A 13250-nucleotide genomic window follows, 5' to 3' on the forward strand; every position below is an offset into this window, starting at 1 on the left:
AGGGGCCACTCAAAAGGACTAAGATGTTTTTCTCTATTTTCCGTGTATAACGTACATGAATATTTTGGTGATATGAATTTCGGACACTTTTTTTGCAACAACTTTACAAGACCCTCCGTAATGACCTGAACAATACCTATAGCTACAACAATACCCTATAGCTACAGGACCCTCCGTAATGACCTTAGGGAACAATACTTATATATAGCCGTACCCCGATTCACGCCCTTTTTTAGCATTTAGGTGACACTCAACAGGAATTAGACGATTTTCTCAGTTTTCATGTGTGTAAGTACATGATTTTTTTGATGTATGAATTTCAAACATTTTCTTATAAAAAACTTTACAGGATCCTCCGTAATAACTAGAGGGAACAATATCTATAGCCACACCATGATTCACGCCACATTTTTAGCATTTAGGGGCTACTCAACAAGAATAAGACGATTTTCTCAGTTTTCCGTGTGTTAGTACATGATTTTATTTAGTGATACGGAGTCACTCTTTTTGCAAAAAACTTTACAAGACCCTCCATAATGACCTAGAGAACAATAACTATATCCTCACCATGATTCACACCACTTTTTTAGTATTTAAAGTTCACTCAATAGGAATTATGTGATTTTCTTAGTTTTCCGTTAGTGTTAGTACATGAATTTTTTTGTGATATGAATTTCATACACTTTTTTTTCCAAAACTTTTATAGAACCCTCTGTAATAATCCAGGGGACAATAATAATAGTCTTATCATGATTCACTCCAATTTTGAGCCATTCAACATAAATTAAGCAATTATTTTTTATTTTCTGTGTGTTAAGCTATTTGGTGATATGGATTTCAGAAACTTTTTCCGAAAATTTTACAGGACCCTTTATAATGACCTCAGAGAACAATACATATTGCCTAACCATGATTCACGCACATTTTTAGCATTTAGGGTAATTCAACAAGAATTAGACGATTTTCTCAAATTTTCATGTGTGTTAGTACATGAATTTTTTGGTGATATAAATTTCAGACACTTTTTTGGAAAATTTTATACAGGAGTCTCCGTAATGATCTAAGGAACAATACAAATAACCTTATCATGATACCCACCACTTTTTTTTAGCATTTATGGGCCACTCAATATAAATTAGGCGACTTTTTTTATTTTCTGTGTTAATGCATGCACTTTTTGGTGACATGAATTTCAGAAAAAAAAATTGCAAAATTTTTACAGGACCCTCCGTAATGACCTCGGAGAATAATACCTATAGCCTAACCATGATTCACACCACATTTTTAGCATTTAGGGCCACTCAACAGGAATTAGGTGATTTTCTCAATTTTTCATGTGTGTTAATACATACATTTTTTTTGCGATATGAATTTCGGATGCTTTTTTGGCAAAAACTTTACACGGGCCTCTGTAATGATCTAAGGAATAATACATATAGCCTCACCATGATTCACACCACATTTTTAGGGGTCACTCAAAAGAATTACACAATTCACTCAATTTTTCATGTGTGTTAGTACATCAATTTTTTGGTGATATAGACATCAGACATTGTTTTTTGCAAAAACATTATAGGACTTTCTATAATGACTTGGGAAACAATACCTTTACGATCACCATTATACACATCATTTTTTTAGCATTTAGGGGCCACTCAAAAGGATTAAGATGTTTTTCTCAATTTTCCGTGTATAACGTACATGAATTTTTTGATGTTATGTATTTCAATACTTTTTTTTGCAAAAACTTTACAGGACCCTCTGTAATGATCTCGGGAAACAATTCCATAGCCTAATCATGATTCATGCCACTTTTTAGCATTAGGGGCCACTCAAAAGGATTAAGATGTTTTCTCAATTTTCCGTGTATAACGTACATGAATTTTTTGATGTTATGTATTTCAATACTTTTTTTTGCAAAAACTTTACAGGACCCTCTGTAATGATCTCGGGAAACAATTCCATAGCCTAATCATGATTCATGCCACTTTTTAGCATTAGGGGCCACTCAACAGAAATTATGTGATTTTTTAAGTTTTTCATGTGCATTAGTACATGAAATTTTTGGTGATATGATTTTCGAGCACTTGTTTTGTAAGAACTTTACAAGACCCTCCGTAATAGCCTGGGGGAACAATAGCTATACCATCACCATGATTAACGCCACTTTTTAGCATCTAGGGGTTACTCAACATGAATTAAGTGATTTTTCAGTTTTACATGTGTATTAGTACATTAATTTTTTGGTGATATAGATTCCAGGCACTTTGTTTTGTAAAAACTTTATAAAACCCTCCGTAAATACATGGGGGAACAATACCTATAGCGTCACCAGGATTCACACCAAATTTTAAGCATTTAGGGGATACTCAACACAAATTAGGCAATTTTTTTAAGTTTTTTGTGTGTTAGTACATAATTTTTAGGTGATATGAAATTTTTCAAACACTTTTTTAAAAAAAAAAAACTTTACAGAACCTTCAGTAATGAAATAGGGGAACCATACCTATAGCCTCACCATGATTCACGCCACCTTTTTAGCATTTAAGGGTCACTCAACAGAATTTAGGCGATTTTCTCAGTTTTTTATGTGTTAGTACATGATTTTTTTGATGATATAGTATTCAAACACTTTCTTTGCAAAAACTTTGGAGGACCCTCCATAAAGACCTTCAGTAACAATACTTATAGTCTCACCATGATTTACACCATATTTTTAACATTTAGAGGCCACTCAACATGAATTTTGCGATTTTCTAACTTTTTCGTGTGTGTTATAACATGAATTTTTTGGTGATATGAATTTCAGACACTTTTTTGTAAAATCTTTACACGATCCTCCGTAATGACCTGGGGAACAATACGTATAGTCTCACCATGAGTCATGCCACTTTTTCAGCATTTAGTATTCACTCAACAAAAAATAAGCGATTTTTTCAATTTTTAGTGTGTTAGTATATGAATTTTTTGGTGATACAAATTTCAGACATTTTTTTATTTGCAGAAACTTTACATGACCCTTTCTAATGATCTAGGGAAACAACACCTATTTCCTCATCATCATTCACACCACTTTTTTTTTAGCATTTTGGGGCAATTCAATAGAAATTAAGAGATTTTCTCAGTTTTTCATGTGAGTTAATACATGAATTTTTTGGTAACACAAATTTCAGCTACATTTTATGCAAAAAAAATAACAAGACTCTATGTAATGACCTGAGGGAACAATATCTATATTCTCACTATGATTCACGTTATTTTGTTGACATTTAGGGGTCACTCAACAAAAATTAAGCGTTTTTTCTCATATTTCTGTGTACTTAAATATTTTTGTGATATGAATTTAAGACACTTTTTTTGCGAAAACTTTATAGGTTCCCCCGTAATGACCTGGGGAGAATAATACCTATAGCCTCACCATGATTCACACCACTTTTTAGCATGTATGGGCCACTCTTGGACGATTTTCTCAATTTTCGTTGTGTGTTAGTACATGAATTTTATGAATTTCTGACACCTTCTTTTGCAAATCTTTTGAAATTCACTGATTGTTCAAAAATAAGTCGACTGAATTTGTTGGCCTGCCAATTTGGCCAGGTTTGATCTCACAAGCCTGGTGACTAGTACTCGTTTCATTTGCATTTAGGACATCTCTTTTTTAACCATTTAACCATTTCTTTCACATAATAGGAATTTAAATTTTTTAAGTATTTTTCGTGTATATTAGTCTATAATATTTTGAAAATTAATCAATCGACGTTGCTGGCCCTTGAACACGGCTCAATCGGGCGTCACAAGTTTGGTGATAAGTACTCATTGCATTCTTATTAATGACGTCTCTTTTTAAATCATTTTTGTATCACATAATAAGAATTCAAGATTTTAAGTATTTTTCTTGTGTGTTAGTCTATTGATTTTTTGAAAATTTTCGACAGACTCCCACCAAACTTAGCCAGGATGGGCCTCACAATCCTGATGACTAGTACCTTCTTGCATTTTCAGTAATGGCTTCTCTTTACTTAGCATTTCGATGTCATATAATAAGAATTCAAGATTTTAAATATTTTTCATGTATGTTAGTCCATTGATTTATTTTATAAAAATTAGTCGACCGACTTCAATGGCCCTTAAACTTGGCCAGACCAGGTCTATAGACCTAGTGACCAATACTCATTGCATTTTCATTAATGACGTCTTTTTTTAAAATAGGGAACTTTGTCTTTTTTTTAGCATTTCAGTGTCACGAAATAGAAATTCAAATTTTTAAACATTTTCTGTGTATGTTAGTCGGCTAATTTGCGATATTAGTTAACCGACTCTGTTGGCAGAAACTCATGACTAAAAACAATCATTATGATTTGTTTTGATATCGATAGGAATAATTGAAAGGAAAAAAAACCTATGTCGTTTGATAAGCTTTAACAGTAAGAGACTATCTAGCTAAGTTTGGAGAACACGGGTTAGCATAATTTATTGATGTGTTGTCTTCTTGCAAGAGCTTGCCACACTTGGTGACATTATCTTTGAACTTGAAGATAGGGCAAGTGGGATTATGAAGAAAGAACTTGAAGATAAACAGCAAACAACATATACATCACATTGTACTGTTTTGTTTAATGGATTACTAGTACCAAATAGTGACTTTAAAGCTCATGTAAGAAATTGCCTAGACATAAAAATTTAATTTTGATATTGACCTAAGGCCACATTTGGTGAGGTTGGGCCCCTAAATGGTCCTTAACTAGTCATTGATGTTAAACAAAGAGGATATGGTAGTTTTGTTTGATAAATACTAAATTGATGTCTACCTTATACACTAGTTGAATGGACATTTCATTTTCAAACCAACTATTTTGCTTGAGGCTAGGGTGGTCCTATTTTATTATCTAGGAAATTACATATAATAGTTATTTTTATCGATGCAATGTAAGTATCTTAGTTAAACTAGACACAAAATTTTAAGAAACAAAAATATTAGAGTCTTGGTGCACTTTGAATCTTGTTATCTTAAACAAGTCACATACGACATTGGGCTTATACAATAGCTCGCAAACCACATAGGAGAGGTGGCCCGCACTAAGCAAACATGTTGTGACGAGCTCGACCCAGAAGACAAACTTGCTTTCGCTGGCAAGGGATTTCAAACTGGAGACCTCCAACATGGAAGTCCCAAACCCAAACCGTTGGGCCACCCAAAAGGTTTTTAACAAAATAAGAACCAGTTGAGACACAGAATGATAGGGCGAGTGGCCTCTATTCCAAAGAACTACTAGCTAGAATGCAAAAATCATTCAATGGTCTAAAAACTGGTTGTCCCTCTATTAAAATTGTGTGCAATTATTGATGAATTATCAGTTCAAGAACACAACATATCCCCCCCCCCCCCCCTCATATAATATAAGAAAAATACTTTGTCTACGATGTTTGAGATCTCTGTCTCGATTGCATAATAAGGATATCGAAACTGGTCTTACTGGCATACTTGTGTCGCCATGTATAGTAAGCGCCTTTTCAACAAAAAAATAAGTTTTTTCTCCACTACTGAGAAAAAAATAAGTTCGCAGATGCATTGGCAACTCTAACCTTCGTGATGAACGTTCTCGCAACTCCAACCATGCCAGAACAAAGAAGCAGCCCAATCTTTCTGTCTCAAACTCTACATTGCCCAAAATACACAAACCGTAAGTCAATTTATTATAGTATTTTCCTAGTTACAACTAGGGAATGCCAAGTTAAACATAACTGAAGGATGACAGAAATATGATATTGGTTTAAAATAAATGATTATCAGAAGATATGTACTCACGAATTTCTCATTAACACTTGGCAAAAAGCCATCTAGCATAATATTGTTCTGAAGTGATCAAAGCTACAAAAAAAAACACAAAAAAAAAGAAGTGAACAAAGCTCAATCGTTACTGACCTGTGCTCACCCTTTGTCCAAGCAATACGTATCTTTGTAGTGCTCCTGATCTGACCTTAGGTAGATTTACCTCCATTTGACTCACTGTTTAAGTTGGCCTAAATTCATTCCAACACTCCAATAAGCATTGCACATGTTCAATAAATTTCATGCAAAGGTCATCAAAGTAATTAAGGTACTGTACCAAATAACAAATTTCAACATGAGTACTGTGCCATAAACCAGATAAAAGATTTCACTGAAGGCATCAAGAAGATGCATAATTTACATTGTTAGCTCTATTACAAAGGCTAATATCTAAAGTTCAGGAGCTAACAAAGTCCAAAAAAGTTTCAGGGGAATTGACAGGGGAGAAATTGCTCCAGCTACAGAAGGTTGTTAAAACTCTAGACTTAAGAATGTAGCTTGAAGAAGAGGAGCCTTCAAAGCATCTATTGTTTCTTTCTCTCCATACATCAAAAAATGCAAGCGGGGATCATCTTCCATACTCTATAGACGGATTTTCCGACCTTCCATGAGCTCCAGCTAACCAGTGCATCTTTAAAGCTACTTGGCATAACCCATTTTAGACCAAAAACTGAGATGAACATGTTCCATATTCCTGTGGCTACTGGACAATGAAGAAGATGTCTGTTGGTCTCTAGGGCCTGGTGACACAAGAAGCATCTGTTGATGTAGATTTTTCTCCTAATGAGGTTGTCTAGGGTGAGAGGGGCTTCATGAAGGGCTAGCCAGCTAAAAAAAATCACCTTGGGGGATAACTTGGTTTTCCAGATTGACTTCCATGGCCAATTAACTAGCATTTCATTCTGAGCACATAGTGAATTGTATGCTGCCTTCACAAAATATTTATCAATCGCTTTATCCCCCCAAATGACAAAATATTTATCAATCGCTTTATCCCCCCCAAATGAGTCTGTCAGGTGATTGATCACTGATTTGGACAACTCCTAGCCTCTCCAGTAAGCTGAGAAGGTCTTGTAGTTCCCAGTCTTGGAAGTTCCTTCTGAATTGAGGGTTTCAGGTATTGTCAGCTCTATTTTGAGAGATGGTTGAAGATTTGCTGGTGGCTATTGCATAGAGACTAGGAAAATCAGCTTGTAATGTTCCAGAACCCAACATTTAATCAACTGCCCACCTTAAAACTTACAATTGAGATAGAATCCCACCCCTAACTTGCTGGTATACTTCCAAGGACCCACACCGTATGGAGAACTAACAACCTTGGTGCTCCAGTGATTCTTAGTACCATGTTTGGCATTCACAACCTTTTTCCACAAGGCTTGATCCACTTGTGATATCTGCATAGCCCTTTCATCAACATGTTTTTGTTATGCATTGACAAGTTTCTAATTCCCAGGCCACCTTGGGACTTCGGATGAATAACTCTCCCCCATTTGTCACTCTTTAGCTTTTTAAGGTCCTCTAAAAGCAAAATGAACTCAAACATATATAACTGAGATCTTCTTCCTTGAGTGTATGAATAACAGATAGATCTGTACCTAACAATCAAATATCTACAAAATTAACATGTTTTTGTTATCTACAAATTTCCTTCTCAACAAATTAGTTGATCTGTTATATTGGAGTATGAGATATATCACAAGAATGGAATACTACACTCAATTTAAGAGCTTGAAATAACGGAGATTTCAGTGGTGTTTGTACAAAATGCAGAACATCTCCCTCCAATCAATTGAATCTATAAGTTGACGCGATGTCAATTTCTAACTAGTTGAAAATGTGTGCCAATAAAATTTGAAAGAGAGACATGTAAACTACAATAACATACGCAGTGAAATCTCACCAAGTTAGCCTAGGGAGGGTAGAGTGTACGTAGACCTTACCACTACCTCGAGGAGGTAGAGAGGTTGTTTCCGATAGACCCTCGGCTCTAGTGCATCAAACTTAAGTACAAGAGGACGAAAACAATGAAGAAACCCACTGGGTTGGCCTGCTGGCAATTGACTTGAGCCTTGGGGTTTGCTCCCTTTCAAGGTCTCAAGTTCGAAACCCACTGGGTGCAAACAATTTCTGAGGGCCATCGGACTGGGTAAAACCTGAATTAACCGTGGTGCACTTGCGGGAAACTCCTTGCCGAGGGCCTGTGCACCCCCGGGATTAGTCGGGTCTCAAAGAGACTTGGACACCCGGTGCAAATCAAAAAAAAAAAAAAAACAATGAAGAAGCATAGCAGTTATTAATCAACAGAAGCTAGCTACAATCTCACAGGTCAAAAATGCACAAGGTTGGAATCTGTCCTTCAGAAGATTCCTCAATGACTGGGAAGTGGAGAGAATGATCCAATTCTACAATACTTTGGAACAAGCTAAGAGCCTTAAGTTTGAATTTTGAGGAAGATAGATTGTTGTGGAAGATGGATAAAGATGGCAAGTTCAAGGTGAAATCAGCATACAAGCTACTGGATATCTCAACTGAAACCAAGGAAGGTTGGCCATGGAAGATGATCTGGAAAGGGAAGATACCTCATAAGGTGGCTTGTTTCACCTGGCTAGTTGCACATCAAGCAGTTCTGACTCAGGACAACCTTATGAAAAGGGGAAGGCAGTTATGCTCCAGATGTTTTTTTTGTGAAGCTGAAACAGAGACAGTAAACCATCTTTTTTTACACTGTAAAGTGACTGAAAAATTATGGCAATGGTTCATTAATCTCAGGGGTATTAGATGGGCCATGCCAAGACATACTGTAGAAGCTCTAGCATGCTGGAATAGGGATGGAAATCAATCAGGACACAAGGAGAGATGGAAGATTGTCCCTGCATGCATCTGGTGGACAATTTGGAAGGAGAGAAATCAGAGATGTTTTGAGAACAAGAGCATTTCCTTCCAAAGTATGAAGATGAACTGTCTAGCAACATTCTACTTTTGGTGTATTCAATCTGTACCTAAGGATATAGGGGAGTGGGGACATCACTCTGTTTTTAGATGGTCTATAATGGATATAGGTGATAGATTTGTTTTGGATGTCCCTTCATATTTTGATGTAACTACTTAGGAGCACACTATTGGTGTACTTCCTTTTGTTTATAATACCAGTTAACTTTCTCAAAAAAAAAGAAAGGCAGTGTAAAGTTTACAAGAAAGATCGGTAACATCAACAAATAGTGTGATAATCGAAACACAATAAACCAAAGACATGTAAACTATTATTTTTATTATAATAATAAACAAAAGAAACTGTCTGCAAGAAGATAATTCAGTCCAATTTACTGCCTCCGCCCATCATAATCTTTTAGTTTGGGACATCACTACATGTTTGGCAAAATTTATGGTTCGTTTCAAATTATAACTTCCATAAGTTCTAACAATTCAAAATTATTTAACAAATCAAATTTAAAACTTAACATACTTTCTTACTATTGCTTCAATGCATCCCTTTATTCTTTAAATGGTATACAAGTCAAATTAATATCATATGTTTAGCGTCCTATCGATCGTTGTCATATAAAATGGGGCAAAAGGAGTAACTTCTTAAATAAAATCATTAATGCATAAAAGAATATTATAATGAATTAAATACTGTGCTCTTTGTTTAAAGAGAAGTGAAATTGTCACAAAACCAACCAACAAAAAGATACATATCCAATTTGAGATAGTTGTAATCCTTTAATTTCAAAGTACATATCCAATTAAGATAGCCAGATATCTACTTGTCAAATATATACGACAGAAAAAAGATGAACCATATACTCATCTCATTACAACATTTTACACTAGCTATTATTTAAGAAGAACAAAAATGTAAAGTGTTTGACCTGTATGTTCCCTAATAAACAGTAAGTAGGCTTTTGAACATGATCTGGTTGAGATTTGGAAAAAGAAAAGAAAGTAGCATTTCTAGTTGAAAAAGGGTATTTAGAAGTTGAAGTTGTGTTTGGACAAGGAAACAAAGTTGAAGTTCTGTGAGTGAAAACTTGAAAAAACTCCTAGAATGTATAATTCAAACTTCAAATTTGAAGTTGAATTATTGGACCAATTTGATAAACAAACAGTTAATTAAAATGATCTCCACGTAGTATTTCAAATTTTGGAACCAAAATTTATGGTAAAAAACAGAGCCTGAATAGTGATCTGTCCTCCTCATTTATTTTTTTTGAACATTGATGATCTGTCCTCTTCATTTGATGTGGAACCATCACTGGGAATGATTATAAGAGGTCAATCATAAATCATGTCGTATATTAGTGGAAATTCTACATGGGGAAAATGCATAAAGCTACACTCATCCAGTGAAGTATAAAGTTTGAACTTACCTTCACTGACGTTTGATTCAATTGGTCCCCAAGTGTTTCCTTAAGCACTTGAACATCTACTTGTTTGGATGTTTTATCATACTGGAATTCAATCTTGTGTACCTTAATAGAATCAGGCAAGGAAAACTAAAGGCTTCGATGCGGTCAAAAGAAGGTCTTCATCTAGCAGATTCTAGAGAGAGACAAACTAATTTTCTCATAGCTACTGTACAAAGAAGAATTTTTCCTGTGGGATATGAGTTCCCATCAAGCAAGCAACGTGCAAATTCGACATTTCCAGTGACAGACATGATCCGAGGTATCATTTCTTCCATTTTCAGCCTAAAGAACAAAGGAACTAATACTCGTCAGCTCCACAAAAAGTTCTCAATGAGGTACGATTTATTTTCAACATAAACAATGACTTATTACCAATAGTACCAAACAAATGGATTTGCTACTTGCTAGGAAGTCCTTGGAAGATATGAGGGACTTGTACAATAATTATTATTTACCCACTAGCTCCTATATTACTAGTATTGAGGAGGGTGTGTGAGTGTGTGAGTGTGTGTGTATGGGGTGGGGGGCATTCATTTGTAAATCACCAAGAAAAAAAATAATCAAGTTCTCTACAATACACTAGCTTTTTTTAGCAAATTTGGCATAGCAAGATCGTGAGTAAGTTGTGCAAGATTGTGAGAGAGTTGCCAAGTGTCACACGTGCACTTAGTTGAAGGCTAAGGACATGGCAATACACTATTATTATATGTAGAAGTAAAAACCTATGAAATAATCTAGAAGCACTTAAAGAATTGCCATCTTTGCTAAGTCACATCTATGTCACTGTTCTAGTAGACAAGAAGACCTAGCAAAAAGTCACATCTATGTCCTTCTAGTAGACAAGAAGACCTAGCAAAAATGTATTTTAATGAAAATACAACATTGCAGTTTGAAATCAACTCACCAAAAACAGAATCTATCACCAACAAATGTTATTCATTCATAATTATATCAAAGTACAAACTTTTAACAGCAGATGGCCATAAACCATTACATCCCCAGGTTTAGATTTCAAAAGTGTAATAAAAGATGATTATGCTCAATTAGCAAGGGTTGGGAGACTTGTATTTTAATTTACTAGTTTGAGTCCTATGTCAAACAAACTAAGTCCAGTACTTGAGTGGAGAAAAGTAAAGAGTGAGCCCATCATTCCTGAGTTTCGAAAGCTACGTTGACCAAAGGGTTGGCTCGTGACTGATTTCTCCATCACCAAAAAATTGACTGCAACAACTCATCCATTACAAAAGAACTCTCATCAACCAAGTTGACATCACACTTCCAAATTACCTCTAACCAGCTCAACCACATCACAACTTTAAATGACGCTTTTAAATGAATTTTGAACCACCTCTGCAACAAACAATATTTAAGAGATGCTCATCTATAATCAACTGCTTACTTGAAGACGAACCACTGTAACTGACCCATCATTGTCAAGCTTACACAGCTAATACTTCCAAACCATCACGATATAAACAATCCAATCTAACAACACAGCTCGTCACTGAACAATCACCTTTCAAAATCTCAGTTAATTCTCTCCATTTCACTTGTGTAAGTATGAACATTAAGGGGGCGTTTGGTTTGACGTATTGCAGAAAATAATCACAGTACAAACTTTGTATTAGTTAGTCCTATATTTGGTTGACCATTTCACATATGGTATAAATAATAACTGTATTTCTTATACCGGAATCTCCGTATAACTTTATACGGAAGGCAACATGGAATAACTAATCCTAGTATTAGCTATACAGGGATAAATCACCTAAAAGACTAAACTAACCCTGTCCAGTGAGTCATCATTCATAACATACTTCCACTTCAACTCTGCAGAGAACCCATTTCTATCTTTATTGCCCGTTGTTCTACTTCAACAAACAACCCATTATGATCTTGGGCACCAATTGGGTGTTTGTTTGCTTTAGTTGGTTTTGTTGTTTGTATCTCATTGCTTTTGTGTTTAATCGGGTGGACAGGAACATTGTGGTGGCTTTGGTGATTTGGGTTTTCTTTTGACCTCCCCTTTACTTGCTAATTGTTCCTCCGCCATATCTGAGTCTCCATTTAATTATACATGTTTGTATTAAAAGATTCATTCACCAAAATAAAGCTCTTTACAGGCAACATGATGTTGTTATTCTGTTAAGAAGGCAAGGGTATAATTGTAAATGATAAAATGTATATCCAACTTTTAATACATAGACCAAACACCTGATAAAAAATAATGTCTACATTACAATTTACTAATCCCTACATTAGAATTCCCAACTTGTTTTTAAACCAAATGACCCCCCAAGTCCTTACAGGAAACACTAATCCTGTATACAGACTGAATTTCACAGATTCAATAATTCTACTCTTTGTATCACTAAGTGTAACGCATCTAGGACTACTAAATTCATAGCTCTAATCAACATATAACAACAACAACAACAGAATAGTGCAATAATCAATAAACAACATACTAGGACAGATTATTGAAATCAAGAATAAACAATGCTACAGATCAAAACAAGAACTACAACAAAACTAGTACTAATCAACATCTAATATTCTCCAATTTAACTTGTTGATGCAAATAAACCATATATATCAGGTTGAACAAATTGGACGCACAAGATGAATTACCAGAATTTATAGTTGTGTAACCATACTTAATGTGAATTCTGAACCACCATCACAACAAAGTCTATTTAATGAGATTCTTCTCTAGTATTCAACTGCTCATATCTCAAGACAAATAGTAACTGACCACTGTCAAAATTATGTGCATTCTTCGTCTCCCTCAGAATTCAGAACACTCCAATCTTGAATAGCACAAAAAATTGACCTATCAATACAGCCTGGTACTAAACACCACTTTCCAAAATTCAAGTTTATTCTCTCCATTTCAGCCTAAAGAAAAAGGGAACTAATACTACTCATCAGTTCCACAAAAGTTCTCAATGAGTTATTATTTATTTTCAACATAAACAACGACTTATTAACACCAATAGTACCAAACAGCCACC

General features: G+C 35.0%; 1 long non-coding RNA gene across 3 annotated transcripts in view; it reads right to left on the minus strand.

Moving 5' to 3' along the window:
• Positions 1–5358: 5358 nt before the first annotated feature.
• The window catches only part of LOC102586820 (uncharacterized), a 13306-nt gene continuing 5414 nt past the window's right edge, over positions 5359–13250 (minus strand). For 2 of the 3 annotated variants that reach the window (XR_367374.2, XR_001473554.1), the window contains exons 4-6: positions 10198–10518; positions 5924–6021; positions 5359–5656 (exon numbers count right to left, since the gene is read on the minus strand). This is a non-coding gene — a long non-coding RNA (uncharacterized lncRNA). The remainder of the gene's footprint in view (positions 5657–5923; positions 6022–10197; positions 10519–13250) is intronic. The other variant, XR_367375.2, reaches the window with a different exon arrangement.

Source organism: Solanum tuberosum, unplaced genomic scaffold (assembly GCF_000226075.1).
Source record: "Solanum tuberosum cultivar DM 1-3 516 R44 unplaced genomic scaffold, SolTub_3.0 scf00098, whole genome shotgun sequence".
In the NCBI taxonomy this organism is placed as follows: Eukaryota; Viridiplantae; Streptophyta; class Magnoliopsida; order Solanales; family Solanaceae; genus Solanum; species Solanum tuberosum.